The following is a 21,161-nucleotide window of genomic DNA, read 5'->3' as shown; positions in this document are numbered from 1 at the left end:
TCAGTTACGTCGTGTTGGGCAAATTAGTTAACTTTGATGATTCTCAGATACTTCATCTTTTAAATGAAAATAATACTGTGAACTTCATAGGTTCGTTGTGGTGATTAGAGGGAACATTTTATTTTATTATTTTATTTTTTTAATGTTTATTTTATTTATTTCTGAGACAGAGAGAGACAGAGCATGAATGGGGGAGGGGCAGAGAGAGAGGGGAGACACAGAATCCGAAGCAGGATCCAGGCTCTGAGCTGGCAGCACAGAGCCCGACGCGGGGCTCGAACTCACAGACCACGAGATCATGACCTGAGCCGAAGCTGGACGCTCAACCGACTGAGCCACCCAGGCGCCCCTAGAGGGAACATTTTAAATAAAGAGTTTAGCATTATGCTGGGGATATTATGAGTCCTTAGCAGGTGGTAGCTCTTATTTTTATTATCCCTAAGTTTTGATGCTCCATATTCTCTAACTGATAAACTATCACCCTGTTGTACTTGATCAAGAAGTTAACACACTAGAATAAATATTTGAAAGTATGAAGCAGCAAAATCCTACTTCTAAAATATCTCATAGTTTTATTTTTTATCTATAATAGTGTTTATGATTACAGATTTTGCTTGCAGTTTGGTTATTTTCCTAGGCAGTTGTATTTCCGGGTGAGTTGTGTATGAGAATAGACAATTGGACATTTTGCACATGTAAAGCATCTTCTTTGGTTTTGACAAGATAAGAGGTATATTGTGCTTAGTTCTTGGGATCATTTTCTTACTTTCCAGACAAAAGGTTTTCTACTGCTAATCTGTCAGTCTTAAATCTCATGGGATATGCTCTCTTCAACCCTCCTCTCTCTTGTTTTTTGAGTAAATAATTATATGATGTGTTCTTCCTAATGCATACATTGCTTTAAATCAAAGCTCTCTACAAGAAAAATTTACATGGAAATGAGTCACATAGTAAGTATTAATGGTGTTTTGAAATAATAAACAGCAGCTATAATGGCTTTTAGTCAAGTCAAACTAAAAAAATAAAATAAAGTAGGTTACTGAGTTCAGGCTGATGCTATTTTTCACATCACTTCTCTTAGAGTTAGAAAATTCATGAGGAATAACAATAAAGTCTCCCAAACTGGAGACAACAAAAGATTTCAAAGAGTGAGCCCAAGATATCACACTTCTAACTTTAAGGTCATGGAGAGTGAGAAACCTAAGCATAGAGATCCATTCAGGGTCTGCATTTGCCTGTAACCCCCAGTGTTAAATGTGAATTTCTATGGTGGCGATGTCCACATTCCTCACATGAATTGCTGAAGGAGTTTCTACATACCACCTCCTTCAGTATTCACTCTAAACAAGTCAGCAATCACTATTCACTCTTTAAGTTTAAAGAACATTCTTTTTATGTGCGTTGAAAAGTGTTGTATAAAATTGGAAATTTCCAGGGTGTTGTTTATGTTCAAGGACAGAATTAAACAATGAGGAGACATCAGGCTTGGAAGAGTCTCTGAAAACAAAGACAACCTATATCCTGTATGAAGAGAAAAACATTAGTTGGAAAAGGCTGTGAGTCGATGCATCACTGAGCGCACATACACCAGTGTAATTATTACTAGTAAGTCCCTCTTCTCATGCTCTACACCTGTACTGCTGGGTCTTTGACAGTGCTCAAGAGCTACACTTTGCTCTGTGGATTGCAGAGGGCACCTAACAAGCCACCCATATTTTGGAAGCAGTGAGCTGGAGGATTAATGAGTTGCTTAGGCCCCCTCCTTTGAATGACTATTTATTGATTCTGACAGAGGCATAAGGAAGTGAATGATAGAGAGGAGAGTTGCATACCTCATCTGGCTCTCTGCCTTAATTTGTTTGTGAAAATGAATTAAGACTGATGGCAAATAAGACCGTGCAGGAAAGACAGGACACAGAAAACTATAATGGTCACAGAAAGGGAGAGGAGCAACTAAAAAAAAAAAAAATCCAGTTTTTAGCTGGGTGCTATTTTTATAGTCTAGGATTTTAGGCACACATAAGCTATTTTAATATCATGTGTATGAATACATTCACAAAGTTATATGCAGTTTACAGCCTTAAAAACAAGGTTTTCCTAACTTGCAGCACAGTAAGCTCGATTTCGTGTACCTGGGTCTGAAAAAAAAATCAGATTGCGTTCTTTTAGTCACGTACATCATCACCAATAAAAGAGATTTCAGGTGTTCAACCACAATGGCACCCTTGTTAAAGATGCATGAAGTCAATGGAATAGATCCTATTTCTCTACTGCTGTAGAGGCTCTGGAGGTCTGTCAGTGATAAACATTTGTCTGTCACTTAAATGAGGCATAAATGACTCAGAAGAGAAGATATAATTAATATGCGGGGTGGGGGGGGGTTGTTTGTTTGCCTTCTTGTTTGGTTTTGTTTTGTTTTTGATAAGGCATGCTGTTGGCCAGACCAAAATTAAGGTTAAGAATGCAGTGCTGTTGGAACCCTCTCATTCTATGTAGTCTTTAGCTTCTCTTGTTGATGGGATAAAAATTAGAGTGAAAACTCCAGTCAGCTGGGCTTCTGTGTGGCTATACTGTTGTATTAGCTTCCTAGGGCAGTTGAAACACAGTACTACAAACCTGGTGGTTTAAATTAGCCAAAATTTATTGTCTCCTGGTTCTGGAGGCTAGAAGTCTGAAACGAAGGTACAGGCAGGGCCATCCTTCCTCTGAAATCTGTAGGGGAGAGTCTTCCTTGCCTTTTCTAGCAGCTGGCTGTTTGCCTGCAGTCTTTGGTGCTCCTTGGCATGTAGACACATCACTCCACTCTCTGCCTCTGCTGTCCCATCGCCATCTTTTACCTGAGTGTCACTGCCTCTGTATTCTCCTCTTCTCATAAGGACGCCAGTCATATTGTATTAAGGGCCATTCCACCCCAGTATGACCTCATCTTAACTAATTACCTCTGCAAAGACACTTCTAAATAAGGTCACATTCTGATGTACTAGAAGGTTAGAACTTCAATATATGGTTTTGAAGGACATGATTGATTGATTTCCATGTGTATGTATGTATTTATTAAAGTTTATTTTGAGACAACACACACACACACACACACACAAACACACGCTTGAGTGGAGGAGGGACAGAGAGAGGCAGGGAGAGAATCCTCAGCAGGCTCTGCACTGTCAGCTCGGAGCTCAACTTGAGGCTCAAGGCCACCAACCATGAGATAATGACTTGAGCCAAAATCAAGAATCGGTCACTTAACTGAGCTATCGAGGCGCCCCTGAAAGACACAGTTTAACATATACAATTCTCAATTGTTTTTTCCCTAGAACAAATATGTTTTGGATGATTTATTTACATGTAAGACAGTGGGAAGTACATCCCAGTGAGGAACAAAATTGTTAAGAGTACTTAAAGTTAGGTTGAATTTCACGGAGTCTCTTACCTTCAATCTAATTACTACATTCTTCTCCCTTCAACAGATTTTAAAAATGTTAGAATGTTTGAAAAACAGAGTTTCCTAGTTTCTGCTTTGCCTGATGAATTTTATAAAATAAGTTTAAGTTAATTATTCTCTTTTGCCAACTGCTAAAATTAATCTTTTGCAAAACTGCTAACAAATCAGCAAAGTTTCTATAAACCTCTCAATCTATCTATGATTCCAGTTCTCTTCAGACAGACCCCAACTCTGGTATAAACCAAATGCCAACTATGTGCCAGGCTCTGGGCGGGACACTTTTCCTACAGCTCTCCCTAAATCCCATTATGCTGGCATTATTCTTTCCATTTTACATATAAATGAACAAAGTAATTATCGTTATGTGAGGTCAGTCACTTCTTATAAAGTGTTAAATGCAGAAAACCCACCCTTTTGAATTCTCCCATGTCCATATAAATGGCTTGACTAACTTTTCCTCACTGACTTGGCTGGTTGTTTGGCATTATGTACAGACTGACCTGTTACTATTTAAACTTGGCCTCTGCTTATTACAGAGAGGGAAAAAAAATCACCCTGAATTTACCTTATGAAAGATATTTTCCACTAGTCTTTTTGAAGACTGGTAATTGTTTTTCTGCTTTTTTTAAATTAAAAGGGATATAATTTTATTTAATTGTAGAGCACAGACTCAACATTTGAACCCTTTATTAATATCACAATACAATGCATGTGTTTACCTGGTATAACCAATATTGAATTCAATGCAATCTACAAGCATTTTTTATTTTCGTATTAATATGGCAACTTGATATTTTTAAGACAATATCCCTAGTACTGGTCAATTTACAGGAATGTGAGGCAATAATTGACTTTGTTCTAATGGTAAGATTAGCTTTTATTCACTGAAATTTCCTTTCTTTTTTTTTAAATGTTTATTTATTTTTGAGATGGAGAGAGCGTGCATGTGAGAGGAGGAGATGGGGAGAGAGAGAAAGAGAGAGAGAATCCCAGCAAGCTGCACACTGTCAGTGCAGAGCCCAATGCCGGGCTCAAACTCACGAACCATGAAATCATGACCTGAGCCTAAATCAAGAGTCGGATGTTCAACCCACTGAGCCACCCAGGCGCCCCTCCTCCTTTCTTGACTCCCCATTCCAATCATCTCCATCTGTGATTTATCACTACACGGCAGCAAGAGAAGATTCTGTTAGTCCCTACCTGAAACGCATTACGCATTAAATGAGACCCAAGCTCCTCCTCGTGGTTCATGAGATGCATCCTGGTCTGAACTCGTTTCCTTTGTGCTGCTGCTTGTTACTCTCCACCCTAACTCGCTTGGGGTTAATTTCTCATCAAGAGCCGGTTCTTTCCTTCCCCGGATCCTCCACTCACACTGTTCCCTCTGCTTTTCCATGGCTGTTCCTCCTACTTATTCACGCCTCAGCTCATATTTGGAACATTTCTTCATGGATGCTTGCCTTGCTTAACTCTATCCATTAGATTGCCCCATGTCATTCTCCTTCATGTCACCTTCTGCTCTGTTTATTTTCTTATGAGCACTAAACACCCTTCATTGTTTGTTTACCTGTTATTGCTAGGTCCCCCTCTAGACAGTTAAGCTCTGTGAATGCAGAGAATATGTCTGTTTTGTTAACCACAGTACACTCAGTTTCTACCTCATTGCCTGGCACGTATTAGGTGTTCATTAAATATTTATGGAAAAAAAATGAATTGGCATTTAATACTTGGTTTCCCCATGAAATCTTGGTACATTTTTAATAAGTTTGGTTTTGGCAGTCTACTTACTATTATATGGAGGAAACCAAAGAAATACCAAGGTATGGGATGTTTTGCTTTTATGTTTGCTTTTTGTTATGTATTTGAGTGACAACATTGATTTTAGGAGTTTTATAGCTAATTGGAAGCTCTTCTAAAGACAATATTAGACCATATTATACTTCCATCACTATATTCAAAGGGTAACAAAAATCATCATTGTCCTGTGTGTGCCTCACACTTGACATGGGTTAATTGGGAATATAAAAGACAAAGACAAACTCAATACTGACTTCCAAAGCACAAATTTAAAAATATATAACTATCCCTCCCAAAAAACAATATAAGACATTATGAAAAATGTTTAGCTATAAAAATTATTCATACCTCTCATAGGTTGCTGGGGAATTTTAATGTTTATATAAGTACTACAAATAATGACTCAATTATATATATGAAATGGTTGAATTGGTGGCTACTCTCTTTATTACCATCAGAGTATTAAAACTGCATTTGTTTAAACCATTAATGTGATACATTATTCTTTTAAAAAATTCCCCATGATAATTGTTGGCTCTTTTTCATATCTCTTCAGGACCCAGCCCATAATGATATGTCAAATAGGCACTCCATACATATTAAACAAACGAGTAGTCATTAAATACATGCCATTAAATTGAGATCTGAACTATTCGTATCTGTTTTGTGACCTTTCCTAAACATTACCTTCACCCTGTAGTATAATGCCCAGAATTAGGGGGTTGGGGGCATGCTCCTCAACTTTGCCACTTATTGCCACTCAGCTCCCTCTTTCTATAATGTTACTTATCTCAGTGGGAGCTCCTGAGACTGCATGTGCAATACTTCGTACATCTTAAGCACCCAGTTAGCTGGTTGCTGAAGCTAATTATCAGGCAGACTGTAAAACAGATGGCCATTTGTGATCTCTTCTAGCTCCTTAATCAAATAACTTCAAACACCTTTTAAAGGCCGTATCTGGACACAGTCTTCTAGAAACTCTAGGTAATATGCATAAGGTAAATGTGTTCAAAATTAGCCAAAAATACCAAAATATATGCTTGATTTTTTCTATCTGTAACAAAATTTCCAATGTCAATGAGGCAATAATAACAAGTCTCATTGGAGTTACTGATACATGTTATGCTTTGGCATTAGCTAGCCATATTCTAATATGCAGTGGGTATCTTTCATCCACTTACACTGTACTTCTTTTCTTTAACTTTACCTGTAGGGGTCACTGGTGTCACAGGGCAATCTTCCTCTCTGTTGAGGTTTTGAAGGGTAATTACCTGCTGACAGGTAATGTATTATAGGAATAAGGTAATATATTCTTACGATTTACTATTCAGTAAGGAATTCATTAACATAAAGATTATGACCTAGAATATACCCTTGGGAAACTTTCATGTTGATATGCTTTTATTTGGAAGGTGAGTCACTATGTTTGCTAGTGGAAAATAGTTGACAGAAACTTCATTTTTAACTTACTTCTTATTGGATATAATTATGGGGTTCAGTCAAATGACAATGAACCAAGAAAAAAAGTGAATCATTCATTTAAAATTTATTAAATAGATATATCCTTGAATATCATAAGAGGTATGATTGTCATAAGAAAAATGCATTATATAAACTTAGTTAATGAAAGTAGCTTTATACATTTTATTAGGTATGTTAGTAAATTCTAAATAGTAGCCTTCTTTTCATTCAGGTTGTTAATATAATAGAGACTATAAGAGATGCTTTGCATCAATTATTTAGTTAAAAGAGTGCCAATAAACCTTAGCATCTGATAATCTAATACAAATTCAATTTTTGTATTCATATAACTATTTCTTTCATATATGGTATTTACCTAAGTATCAAATAAATAATCTTCAAATAATAATTTTTAATTGGTGAAAATGACCCAATTAGACTTATTGTTGATCTGTTTCTTTTCTTTGAATAAATGTTAAGATACGGAGTTTAGAGACAAATTGGACTATATCCAATCCATTTCCTTTTCTAAAACAAAAATTATGTCAGCCAGGGAGACACCGTCAATGTAGAAAGTCTCCATGCAACTGCTGACTGGGGAGAGTGATCATCCACAGGCAATCTTACCTCCGCTGTGTTGGTCAGAGAACAGTACAGGGAATTCATTGCTGGTGTGTTTGTTTTTTTTTTTTTTTTTTGTGGGGAATAAACTAATTAATGGGGCCAAAGAAATAAAGGAAGTTTGGTAACTTTCCACTAAAGTTTGGAGTAGCAATAAAATCAATTCAGAGAGCTTATTTTTAAGAAACTGATTTTTTTTTTTTAACTCAAAGCTGAAATTGGCAATGAGACCATCTCAAACCCATAAGATAGTTGTGTGACTCCTTGATTGTTAGAACTGGATCCATCAGGTTTTTGCAAAATTAAAATGGGATTTTAAGAGTTAATTTTTTAATTCCTTAGAAATTTCTTCATAACCTTTCTATATTTCACAATGAAAGGCAAACACTATCTTGAAGTTGAAATGCAAGTGAATTCTGGAAAAAAAATGTATTTGTACTAGAACTGCAAATGTTTGACAGAAATTGGAAAGTGGCTCTTTAAAAGAAACTCTCAGCAGGAGAGCCATAATTAGTTTTGAGGATTACTTCTAGTGGCTTCTCAGACCAACAGGACTTTGTTTGCTGTAGCATCTTAAGGTATCTAGGGGACATTTAGGCTTCAAATATCAAGGGAGATATATTTTACTGTAGTCCAAGGAGCAATTGAAAATATATGTGAAAGTCACAACAAAAGCTGCCAAGTAGAAGCCATTTAACTTTATATTTTTCACAATCTTAAAAATAATCTTTGTGTAACTGTCCCATACTGTATGGATTTGTATATTTATTTTTAGGAAAAAAAAATCCTCTTCCACTCTTGTGGTATATATTCTGGTTTTGGAGATAAGATATAAAAATACCACAATAAAAATTAATATGAATTTTTTAGTTTACATAGCAGGGATTAGGAAAACAAATCATCATTTTAATTTTATATATCAAATTTGTCTAAAAGCTGAATCTGGCAAATTTTTCAACTCACTGGAAAAGCACCATAATCAAAGTATAGAACTTCATACTGCCATTAATGAATTAAATAAGTAAATATTTTTTGAGCCTATGTGATATACCAATTTTTGTTTAGATATAAAAGTATAAAATGTGGTCTTTCAATTTACCACTAGTTGAGAAGAAATGCAAGTAAGGTAAAAGTAATGATCAAAATATAGTATCTATGTGCCAAATGAATGGAAATATTAAAAATAAGAATTTGCTAAGGAAAGATATTCATATCTGCCAACCACCGTCATGAACAAAAATTATTTGTGATAGTTTTAAGCACAAAGTCAAGCACAGAGAGTCCATGACTTCTAGAAGCTGGTGATCATATATTTACTTTATAGATGAGGAAACAGAGGATCACAATTGTAAGGGACTTGCCCGGCGACACACACAGAAATCAGTGATAGAGTGTGCTGGTAGAATTATGAAGGCAAAATGAACTATGGCAACAAGCCTGAATTGGTTTTCATGCCTATAGTAATACCTCTGCCCTCCTGCCCTCCTTTTTATGCCTTGCTCCCAAAATAATCTTCCAGAAATGCCTTTGATCTATCACTGACTTGTTTAAAGACCTCTTCAAGTCTCCATGAAATCTAAACTTCAGGCTGCTTTCCTGCCTTTTTTTTTTCCCCCTCACTGCCTTCCCTCCCTCTATGCAAACTAAACACAAACCAAGCTATTCTCCAAAAACATTCTGAACGTTTTTAAAACGTTCTGCCTTTGTGCATACTGTCTTTTCACCCTGTAACGCCTTCCCTCTTATCTCTTCAACTGCAAGCTTATCCATCCTATGTTCTGCTCAAAAAACCACCTCTGGGGCCTTCCTTAATCTTTTCCAGTTGGAATTAATCTCTCCCATACTAAGCCTATTATACCTCTGGGGTATATATCTATTGCTCCTACAAAAATTGCAAGTTCATTGAGGACTGAGACCTCCAATTTCTCATATTTGTATCATCTGCAGTACATTGAATAACTTACACATAGCCACAGAGAAGTAGCAATGACATAGCAGTTTATTAGTAATAACAATAAACATAATTAAGATATATAACTTATATTAGGCACTTACCCGGTGGCAGGCAGTAACCTAAGTGCTCTAGATGGAGTCAGAATTTGAAGCCAGGCAGTCGACTCCAGTATCCTTGTGTTTAGCCGTGTAGGTTCTGGAGTCAGCTGCTCTGGATTGAATCCTGATTCTACCACTTACTAACTGAGTGATCTCTCTGTGCCTCAGAGCCTCATCTATACAATGAAAATATTAATAGGGTCCACCTCGGGTTTTAAAATAGATTGAGTTAGATCATTTGCGTTAAATATTTAGGGTAGTGCCTAGCACATAGCAGTGCTGATTAGTAGTTAACTCTATTTATTATAGTTTTTTCTAAGTATTTATTGAGTTAAATTAGTTCAACCCTCTTGGGTAACACTTCTTACTTTCTCACCTCCTATCAAAATTCTATTCTAGCTTTAAGGACCTGCCCATGAGCCAACTCCTCTGTGAAGTCCTTCCCAATGTCATCAAGATTATTCTTTCACAGTATGGTACTCTTCTAATCTTCTACTACATCTAACTATAACACCTGTTAGTTTCAGGAAATAATTACAATCAGCTATGGTTAGCAATAATGTAAGAAATAGCTATGGAGTTACCAACTTTTTCTCATGATAACAGAGAAATGATTGTCTAACCTTTTGTGTTTTGACTCACCTAAACATGTAAAAACTGTTCTTGTGGTAGGCAGAATACTTTCAAAGTCCTGAGTAGGAATATTTAAAACAAAAACTCTATACTTAGTCACAACTACAGCAGAATTCTAATTTATAAATTGGAAGGCACAACCTCTCAAGGTCTCCAGGTAGCGTTAACATATGAAAGATGAGGTGTTTACTCAATATGCTAGTAAAATCCCAATTTAATTCAATATTTTCCCATACAAGAATTGTTTTGGTATCTGAGGAACCATACTCAATTTTCTAGGTTATATTAAAGCATGTTTTTGATGAGGTAATACATAAAGATGTATTTTCCTATAATGAAAAGTAAATATATAGTAGGCATTTTCCCCGAATAAGATGAGAGGGATTTTACACTTGTCAGGACTTGATAGCTTATTAGGTCAGCTATACACCATGATGTGGTTCAGGAGAGCGACACAAATAACCAGAGGAGTGGTTGCAATGTACTTTGTTATTGCTGTGTTTTGGTCATGCCTTTTGAAATTGAAACATGACAAGTAGTCTAAATTAGTCATTGGCTAATGTGGTTTTTAGCACTAAAATAAGTTTTTATTTCTTTGTCTAGTTATTTAATGAGAATACAATAGGACTATTATATATTTTGGTAGCATCATACTTCAGTGAGATCATAGCAAACACTAACCAGTCCTAAAATCTTTTGAGATGTTGTATCTCTCCCATACTAAGTATTTAAGTATATTTAAGTATCTGAGATCATCTTAAGGTAGAAAAGGCTATCATTAAAATGCAGGTGGAAAAGAAAAAAAACTTAGAAATCCAGGTTGTCTCTCTCAGGCCTCTCAAAGAGATTATGATCTCTTCTACAGACCACTCTCAGTGTCTCTGCTACAAGCGTGGAGACTTTGAGAAAAATAATATCAACTACTTCAAATGCACGTACCAGCATTCCATAACAAAGGAGGTTTGATTCCATTAGTCATTTGAACATAGACCTTTCAAGCCCTAGGGAATTCTTGGATTACAATGAAACAAACATTTTAGCAAATGTCTCGGAACCTGTAATAACAAATCACTTCCTTCTCTTTAACATAATAATTTTCAAACATATTTTGAATTCCATAAAAGGATATGTGGTAGTATGATTTACAGATAAATCATAAATATTTTTGAAAATTCAATTTCACACAGTATCTCTGATCTAATTCTAAATTCTTTAATTTTGAAATTTCATTAAGTTTTTTAAATTTTAATTCCAGTACAAACATAAAATTCTAAATTCTTTTTGATTAATTTCTTAGCACTTATCGAAGAGAATAAAAGACAACATACTCAACCAAGGTCTGTTGCTATTGACAAATCAAGCCTTCTAAACAAAGCCATTCTTAGGGCTAAACTATGCTATGAGATAATCCTAAATACACATCATTAAAACAGAGACAGCCAGTACACATACTTTTCCTCTCCCTTTAATACTCTTTTTGGCTAATACGCAAGACTGAATTTTTCTCCCACCAAGCCCCACTCCTGCCATTTCCTAGGACATGACACATACAATACTCAGATAAATACAAACAACATTTGATAATGTGACTCAAAGCATGTTCACAATTTGAACCCAACAATTGGAGTGGAGCTCCCTTTCTCATGAGAAAACAGACTAAAACCTAGAATGCAGGTTGAACAAGCTCCAGGTCTAAGAAGAATAAAGACATAGCCTTCCTGCTAAGAATAGCACAAAACAACCAACTGACTTTGCAGTTGACAAAATCTGCAATGTTTATGTTACTCCCACAGCACAGAAGCCTCCAAATCTGATGATAAGATCAGCTGCATGTGAGGATCAAGAAGCCAGGTGAAAACAACCACAAATTAAGATCAAGACAGGGAGAAATAAACTCAGAAAAAGAAAGTGACCGTGAGCTTATAAACAAAAATTCTAAAGCACATAAAGAAATCAAATACCAAATACAGCTAACCAAATCAAGAATTGGCATATTCATTCCAAGCTAAATTTATTTTATGAAATTTTCCAATAAAGACCTTGAATATTTATGTTTATGATTCTCAAATTGATAAATGGAAGAATATTTCTGTTTTTTTTAAATGGCAAGGAATTATTTAAAAATACATTTAAAAAATTCTGGTCATGAGAGGGAAGAAATTCTATACATTTAAATAAAAACCATGGTTATTAAAATTTGAAAAATAATTTCTACATTAGAGTAGAAGGGAAAAACAGTGAACTGGAGGAATAATTTAAGGAATTCATTAAGAATGCAGTATAGAGGGGCACGGGGTGGCTCAGTTGGTAAGCATCTGACTTCAGCTCAGGTCATGATCTCAAACTGTGTGTCAGGCTGTGTGCTGATAGCTCAGAGCCTGGAGCCTGCTTGGAATTCTGTGTCTCCCTCTCTTTCTCTGTCCCTCCCCAATGAAATATAGAGAACAAAGAGATAGAAAATATAAAATACAAACTTAAAATAGCATGGTAATAAGTTAATTCAAAATATTAGTTAATTAAAATACTGTGAATGGCTCAAACTCACCTATTAAAAGACAGATTACAGAATGGATTCTTTTTAAATATAGCTATAAGTTGCTAGCAAGAGGTATGATAAAATGATGGGGAAAGCTGTATTTTGTGAATGCTAACCATAGGGAAACTACTACAACAATATTAATATAAAATGGAATAGAATTTAAGGCAAAATATTAATTTAAGGCAAGATATATCATGTATAACAATAAAGGAGAAAATTCACTTAGGAAATGCTAGCAATAATGAACTTATTTGTAACTAAGAACTAAAGTATTGAAATACTTAAAGCAAAATAGGTACAATTGCAAGAAGAAATGGATACTTCCGTAATATTAGTAGATTTCAAGTAATGCTGGTTGAAGCAGACTAAATATTAGTAAGAATATGGTTTTGAACAGCAAACTTAGGAAACTCAACTTAATAAATATGTGCAGAATTATATACCCAAAAAATACATGTGTACATGGAATAATAATTAAATTGATAATGTAGTAAATCACAAAGGAAGTGTTATCATAGTTCAAGTAATTGGCAATAAATCATATTCTATGACATAGTCTAATGTAATTTGACACCAATAATCAAAGATCACAAATGAATTATCCTGTTAAATGACACATTCTTATGTTAAATGACAGTGGGAATTATGGGAACAGGAAATATTTAGAAGTGAATGGAAAATTTTACATATACATGTTTTGAGATATAGATAATTATCTCAAAACCAGTTCAATGCAGTTTAAAATGCTAGGTTTATTTCATAGTATTATATGAACTTTTTTTTAAGAAAAAGGATTAAAAATAAATGAGGTATACATTCACCTCAAAAAAACAAGGAAAATTGGGGTGCCTGGGTGGCTCAGTCAGTTACACGCCAACTTCGGGTCAGGTCATGATCTCAAAGTACATGAGTTTGAGCCCCGTGTTGGGCTCTGTGCTAACAGCTTGGAACCTGCTTTGAATTCTGTGTCTCCCTCTCTCTCTCCCCCACTCACACTCTTTCTGTCTGTCTGTCTCTCTCTCTCAAAAATAAGCATTAAAAATTTTTTTAAAACACAGAAAATAATTAAAAATAATACAAACTGGTTGTACTAATAAGAGTTATTGCTAAATTCATAAAAGGACATGTAAAAATCAATAGTGTTCTTATATATTGTTGGCATAGTTACCAAAATATCAAACTAACAACTAGTAGAACTAGTGAGAGAGTTCAAAAAAGTGGTTGAAAACCTGGCATGTAGAAATAAACTCTTACAATATATCAATAATTTCCCAAAAGAAATATAATAGGAATAATATAATTCATTCACAATAGCACCAAATTCATAAATCACGTAGGAATAAATCTAATAGTAAATGTGCAATGTATTCATAGGGAGTATTATAAATCATAGTTGGGAACAAAAATGCACTATTCTTATGGATGGGCTTAATATTTTCACGATGTCAATTCTTCTCCAGTGTGCATATTCAGTAAAATTCCATGAAAAATCAAGTTTTTCATGAAATTTGACAAGATCCTATAATTCAGATGGAAAAGCAAAGGGCCAAGAGTTGTAGAATTATAAAGAACAAAGTGTAGGAACCTTATCCCACCTGATATCAAGATCTAGTATAAATCTATAGTAATTAAGATCTTATAGGAGGGCACTTGGGATGAGCCCTGGGTGTTCTATGTAAGTGATGAATCACTAAATTCTACACCTGAAACTAATATTACACTGTATGTTAACTAACTGAAATTTCAGTAAAAACTTTACTGAAATAAAGTCTCTGAAACATTACCTCAGAAATGGGTTTTTCTTTTTCTTTTTTAAAAATTTAAATCCAAGTTAGTTGACATATAGTGTAATAACATGGTCTCAGGAGTAGAATTTTGTGACTCATAATTTACATACAATACCCAGGGCTCATCCCAACAAGTGCCCTCCTTTATGCCCATCACCCATTTAGCCCATCCCCCTACCCAACATCCCTCCAATAACCCTCAGTTTGATCTCTGTATTTAAGAGTCTCTTATGGTTTGCCTCCCTCTCTGTTTTTATCTTGTTAGAAATGTATTTCTTTAAAGAATGTGATGCTATGGTAAATGTGCCATGCAGTGACATTTGTTAAATAAACTAACAAGCATCAAAATGTTAAAGGGGTTGTTTATTAAAGACAATTATGTATTTAGCCTACATAGCCTGTATAGGGTAAGTAAGAATAGAGGTGGGAAGGCGGAGAGAAGAAATTGTCCTTTCCAACAGATAGAAGGCAAAAGCAGGCTTAGACCTCAGCCAGATCCTGAGGCCAGTGGTCATGTGTCTGTTCCTTCCAATAGCCATCAGCTCCTCCCTTGGTGCTGTTCACTTCTGCCGTTGCAAAAAGTATATTTACTATTCAAATGCAACTTCAAGCCCATGGTTTCCAGACCCAGATAGAGAAATTGCAACAAGGCTTCACCAGGCAGAAGGTTAAAATACTTATTCTGGGCATGGCAACTGAGTATCAAAGTCACTGGGCTGGGAAGTCTGAGAACCAAGGTTCTGGCTCTAAGGTGGACATTATCTGCGTAAAACACTGAATCTCTCTGATCTACAGTATCTTTCATCTACAAAATAAGGGTATGAGGCTAGGTGATCTCAAAGATCCCTACCAACTCACAGATCCTAAGATTCTGTTTAACTTTTGAAAGTGAAAGGAGTACTATTAATAATTACACTGGGACATCAGGAAAAAATAAGCACTGTATCAATCACATCAAGATGTATCTTCATTGTAGTTATTATGTTTGTAAAATTTAATTGTAATGAAGTATTTGGGATTTTTACTGTGCTTTTCGTGATGCATAAAATTATAGAGTTATAAAGATTCCACATCTCTGAAATCCAAGAAGTAAAGTGTTTATAGGACCAAACATTCCTTCCTTTGTGCCACTTCTTTTCCTAAATATTACCTCTGTTGCTGAATTGGTCACAAGATACTGCAGCTGCTGGTTTGTATCTCCATCCCGTTTGCTATACTCAAGCTAGGTAAGACCTGGGACAGGTGCATTTCTTGTGGCCTGGAAGGGAATTGATGTATATTTTGCCAATTGAGGTTATTTGATTCATTGAAAAGAACAAAATAGTTTTAGGAAAATTTTTTTTAAGGAGCATTAATAAAGATAGGATTATCTGTGGGGGCAGCTGGGTGGCTCAGTCGGTTAAGTGTCCAACTCTTGGTGTCAGCTCAGGTCATGATCTCATGGTTCTTGGAATCGAGCCCTGCATTGAGCTCTGCACTGACACTGTGGAGCCTGCTTGGGATTTTCTCTTTCCCTCTCTCTCTGCCCCTCTCCTGCTCACTTTCTCTCTCTCTCTCTCTTTCTCTCTCTCTCTCTCTCAAAATAAATAAATATACTTTTAAAAAGATATAATTATCTGTGGAAAAGATGGTGTGTTACAAGTAATGGACTTATATACTAGTATCACACCCTGTAGCATGCTAGTATATAACTGTGATTCATAATATAATTTGGTATATCTGGATTAAAGGAGTAACAGTATAATGGTTAAGAGGGCCGATTCTGAAGAAAGTCTACTGGAGTCTGACTCTAGACTTTGCCACTTACTAGCTGTGTGACCTTGGAAAAACTAGACTCTCTGTGTATCTGTTTCTGTCTGTAAAATGGGAGAATAATAGTAAATACTTCTCTCATGGACTGGTAAACATAAATGAGTTGTTGCACACAAAGAGCTTAAAAGAGTGCCCAGTTATTGTAAATGCTCAAGTGTTGGCTATTGCTCTGTTGTTATAATAACAATCGCTCTTATTATAATAATTATAACAGTGATAAATATTATTATTGATACTGTTATTATTAAATGATGAACCTCACATGCACAGATCAATAGAGATACAGATATAGATTTATACTCAAATATCCCGGCTAACTGGATACCAAGCAAGAATGAATTTTTCATTCCTGTAATGAAAAATCAACATGTTGCACTTAAATATTAATTTAAGGATGGGAGTAAGACCAGGTAAGCCAAATAATTCACATGGGAGAAGGTAACTAATTAAATTGAAATCTATAAGATTTACCCCAAATATTGAAGACTATGAAATAAACATGAAGGATATTTATAATCTCTTACCTTTACTTCCTATTTTCCTTTCCAGCTTTCAAAGAATAGAAATGTATTTAAAATATTTTCACTTATATCTGCAAAGGTGGGAAGTAAATTATCTTTTCTTTAACCTTTACTCCCTTCAGAGTGTTTTCACATGAACATGGGGGACTTAAGTGCATAATGAAAATGACAATTGAATTTCCCCCAAATTCATGGGAATACTTGGAAAGTGTCATTTAATGTATAGAAAACATGATATCAATACCAGTTTTAGAATGTATGTATAAACATGATTTAAATGGGTGGTATTTTCATAAATTCTCCATGTTAAAATATTTTATAAATTGAACATTAAAAGCCTCTTACATAAAATTATTAAAAGTAGATTATGGTTTATTTCAGTGTTTACAAAGAAAATGTCTAACCTTTTATACTGATTTTTAAGCACTACCTCTTCGCTGCTTGATATTATGTTTTATGGTGTCTTTAAGAAATTTTAAATCTGTTTTCATTCAGAACAAAGTCAACCAATACATGGCACTGATGAATTCTACAATACGGTAAATGTGTATCTTACTTAATTCTTAAGACACTAATTGCAGATGGTCTCAAGCTGTTGTGTGACCTGATACTACATTTCCAGGCTATATACTGCTTTGCTTTAGACTCTGCCTCAAAAATAGACATATTTTTGTGTTACCGTTTTAATTTCGTATCTAATATGATAAAATGAGTGTCTTCAAGGAAAGGATAATACCAACTGCGTCACTACACACTGTTAGTAGATCATGTTCACAGCCATTACCGTCACTTATCAGATGTTCGAATACCATGCGCACATGCGTGCGTGTGCGTGCGTGCTTATGTGAGTGTATTTTTGAATATACGCAATATATTCATATATAATATAGATTATATAATACATATTACTCTTTTATATGTTAATAGGGCAAATGTTTTCTTTTAAAAAAATCCAGTGACTATTTTTGCTGGTTGTGCTATTTGCTTCACCCGAAAAGTTGACATGCAGAACAGGTGTGAAATTGAGAGATCAGCCGTTTTCAAAGGGCATGGCAACAGTTCAGAAGATTGAGTTTCTTACACTTTATACCTTGTGATGTTTGTTGGTTTTTAAACTGCTGCACTACTTTATCTGAAACCAGGTCTTGTTCTATCAATTTTCACATTAGCCAGTGAATTGAAGTATGCATTATTATTCTTTTAATATATAATCAGTATGTTATTTCCCATGAAACAGAAGGAAGGGGGTGCTTCTTGTGCTAGGAAGAATTCACAAATACAGAAAATCAATTGAACTCAAGAGAAGTGGAAAGAAAGGATTGTTTCTTTCTTCCCCACATCCCAAATCCACTGCATTGCTCTGTCGTCTCATTCTCTTGGCCCCTTTCTATTTGGTCTTTGGTAGTTTACTAGGCCATCTCAGCTTTGTTCTGATAAAATTTATTCATTGTGAAGTCAGACCTCAGAGTAGCTTGTCTACGTTTTAGAAATAAGATAGAAAGGAGACATTGCTGCAGTTCAATTCTATCCACAAGTATTGACTGAGGGATTCCCACAAACTAGACCTTATGAGGTGATGGGAGGGAAGAAGAAGCCATTGTCTCTGTCCTGAACAAGCAGGCAGTCCAGTTAGGATAATTAGTGAAATGCCCACTGCATGCAAGAAAGTTAGCATCATAAGAGATCTAAGAACGAGGAGACTGCACAAACTGAACTGGTAGGAGACTTCAAAACGATTGGGGCTTGAGGTGTACATAGAAAAATGTCCAGAGTTAGATAGGAAGAATAAAGATATCTGCAAGTGACCTAGACAGAGGGGTGTATATGAACAGCCACAAAGGAACAGATGTGCATGGCATGTCCTGGCGACAATGTGCCTTGCTTTCCTGACGGAGGACTTAAGGCAGAGAGTAGTGGGGAATAAGGCTTCATGGTTCAGGTAGGGTGATAAGGATGGTGGATGAATTCCAACTAAGACCCATAACTTGACTAGGCACTGGATGAAATGTGCCACAGAATCAGAGTTTGGAGGCATCTCAGCCAAATAAAAATGATTTCACTGTAACCCACTGTTGATTTACCCATACCACCCTTTAGTATCATGAATATAAAGAATTGGGTATATTAGGGGAAAACTTAGGGAATTTTCCTTAAATTTTCACATAATATATTGCTTCATGTTGAAAAATGAAGGTAATATATACGCATTTAGCAAATACAGAAATAACACAAAACAAAAATGCTGAACTTTTTAAGGAGTTATTTGTTTAATAAGTTTTTAGCATAATACAATGATGACATTTCTCAAAAACATATGATCCTTCGAAGCTCGGCTAGTGAAGATTTAATTTGCTATTTAAAGAGGTTTGGGTAAAGTTATTGCAACAGATTAATGACCAAATCTATTTTTAAAAGACAAAAAGTAGATTATGTTGCTATGATTTTTATTATGAACTGCTTCTCAGAATGGAAGAAAAATAAGTAAATTCATTTAAGTAAATAAAAGTAACTTTGTTAGCTGGTCTCTTCACACACAGGTACCACTATGAAGACCGTGGAGGAGCATGGCCTCCCAATATTTCTTTCATACCTTGTCGTGGAATCAAAGCTGACCCCATTCTCAGTTCCACAAGAACTGGTTGAAACGGGATTCAGATAACAAAAGACAACCCCCATTACATTGTTCAATTTCTGTATTCACTCTGTAAAAATTTGAAAGATCAGAGACCCTGATGACAGAAACCAGTGGATGAATTGGGCCTGGGGGTGACAGTCCTCCCGCCTGCTATTTATTTCTGCTGCTAGTTTTTTGTTGTTTTGCTATGTTTGCTTTTTTGGTTTATTTATATGCAAAAATCAGCCTAATACAAAAGGCAGCAAGCCTGGTGGTATGAAAAAATATTCAACACAAAAAAATTGTTAAGAAAGTCCCACGAATACTATTTGGGAAAAATAGTTTCTTTATTTCCCCAAATTTGGTCTGGATATCTTTAAGTTTTCCATTTACCCAGCAGACTGGTTTAAGGTAACAAGCAAAAATGATCCTGTTTCTCTCACAAAATGGTGACAGTCACTGTTGCATTATCAAAATATTAGAACTCCCCAGGGAAGCATGACTGCATTAACCCAATGTTCTTGAATGTTGAGGAGTGAGTCACATCATTGACTCATTTCCTTTTACATGGAAAAATCTATTGGGATATTGATGGCTTATACAGATATGATTTTTTTAAGACCGTTGATTCTACTACCTGTACTTGCTAACTAATTTTTAGAATATTCTTTCTAATAGAAGCCCAGCAAAATAAAAAGTGATGGGGATTTTATCACATTTCTTAGCCACTTTAGGAAGTAGGTGTGTAGTGCAGTTCTCTTTGCTTATTTTCGTGCCACACCCTCTTTTGGCCCTTAATCAATACTCGCGGGTGGGATGGGGCAGGGGACATGGTGAGGACAGCTATGCTTATAAATATGACCTTACCATGGTGATTCACAGTTGAATCTTTATTAACCAGAGGCTACCAGTTTTTTCTGAGATCCACTTCTGTTGCTTATCATAATGCTGTGATCAAAATGGGTTGCAAAAATCTTCCTCTCCACCTAGCAATACTTTCCTAAGCTTTTATGGTTTTATTTCAAATTCTTCATAAGAAATGTTTGGAAAGTCAGTTAAATCACCAATTATTTCTTCATTGCATGCAGAGAAATACATAATTAAATATTTTAAATTCTTTCAAACTTCTATTGTCATATTACAAATATGCATGAGGAGGTTTAGTAAGTTAATGTTACCAAAAGTCAAGTAAAAGAGATAAAAGAAATTACATTCTTTTATGTATAAGGGAATAATTACAGTTCAGGCACCTGTGTTCATAAAGAAATGTAGTATTCTTTGCATTAATAAGATATGGCATATTGACTGAAACTCTTAAAGGTAGAATGCAAAAACCATGCCATTAAGATCTGAAGAAATACTAACCTTATTTCCACTGTAATTTAGACCTGTCAACAAAATTATCAGGATAGCAATTTTAGAGATAATATTCTAGGTACAGCCAACAGTGTTCCACTTGTATTTATTGAAAATGTGCTTTCTCAAGCAATCAAATATTTGCCATAAGTTCTACTTCAGGATGTTTGTATTTGTTCAACTAAAAAGTTAAGGTCAAGCATTCAGTTTCAATGGGACTTGAGACAAGCACACAATTAGGAATTTGGAAATAGTTGTGTATCTAATGAAAATTAGGGAAATGATTTACTACCACATTAAAGTCAGTTTAAATGCTTCATTCTCATTTTTTCTTCCCATAGATGCATGTTTCTTAGAACTGTGGGATGAGATAATCAGGTTTTACTCATTGAATTTACCTTTACAGGTAAATAAACAGATTATATTTTCTCTTTGAAGACCAATGTTACATGCTCTAGGAAAGAAGTTCCTATGAAAAAGAAATCACCCAAAAGGATTCCCTCAGTGTGACTCTCTTCCATATTTC

At 35.2% G+C, this 21,161-nt stretch overlaps 2 long non-coding RNA genes across 3 annotated transcripts in view; one reads left to right on the top strand and one right to left on the bottom strand.

Annotated features, from left to right (window-relative positions):
• LOC147583103 (uncharacterized) overlaps nt 1-6,808 on the top strand; it is a 623,699-nt gene extending 616,891 nt beyond the window's left edge. Inside the window, exon 13 of the long non-coding RNA XR_015245463.1 lies at nt 6,453-6,808. This is a non-coding gene — a long non-coding RNA (uncharacterized LOC147583103). The remainder of the gene's footprint in view (nt 1-6,452) is intronic.
• The window catches only part of LOC147583102 (uncharacterized), an 86,331-nt gene extending 72,056 nt beyond the window's left edge, over nt 1-14,275 (bottom strand). For both annotated transcript variants that reach the window (XR_015245468.1, XR_015245467.1), the window contains exon 1: nt 9,377-14,275. This is a non-coding gene — a long non-coding RNA (uncharacterized LOC147583102). The remainder of the gene's footprint in view (nt 1-9,376) is intronic.
• Between the last annotated feature and the right edge of the window lie 6,886 nt (nt 14,276-21,161).

This window comes from Puma concolor, chromosome A2, assembly GCF_028749965.1.
Source record: "Puma concolor isolate L17-30 chromosome A2, mPumCon1.1.hap2, whole genome shotgun sequence".
NCBI classification, from domain to species: Eukaryota; Metazoa; Chordata; class Mammalia; order Carnivora; family Felidae; genus Puma; species Puma concolor.
The sequence above is the reverse complement of the archived record's forward strand: the minus strand, read 5'-3'. Positions and strand labels throughout refer to the sequence as shown.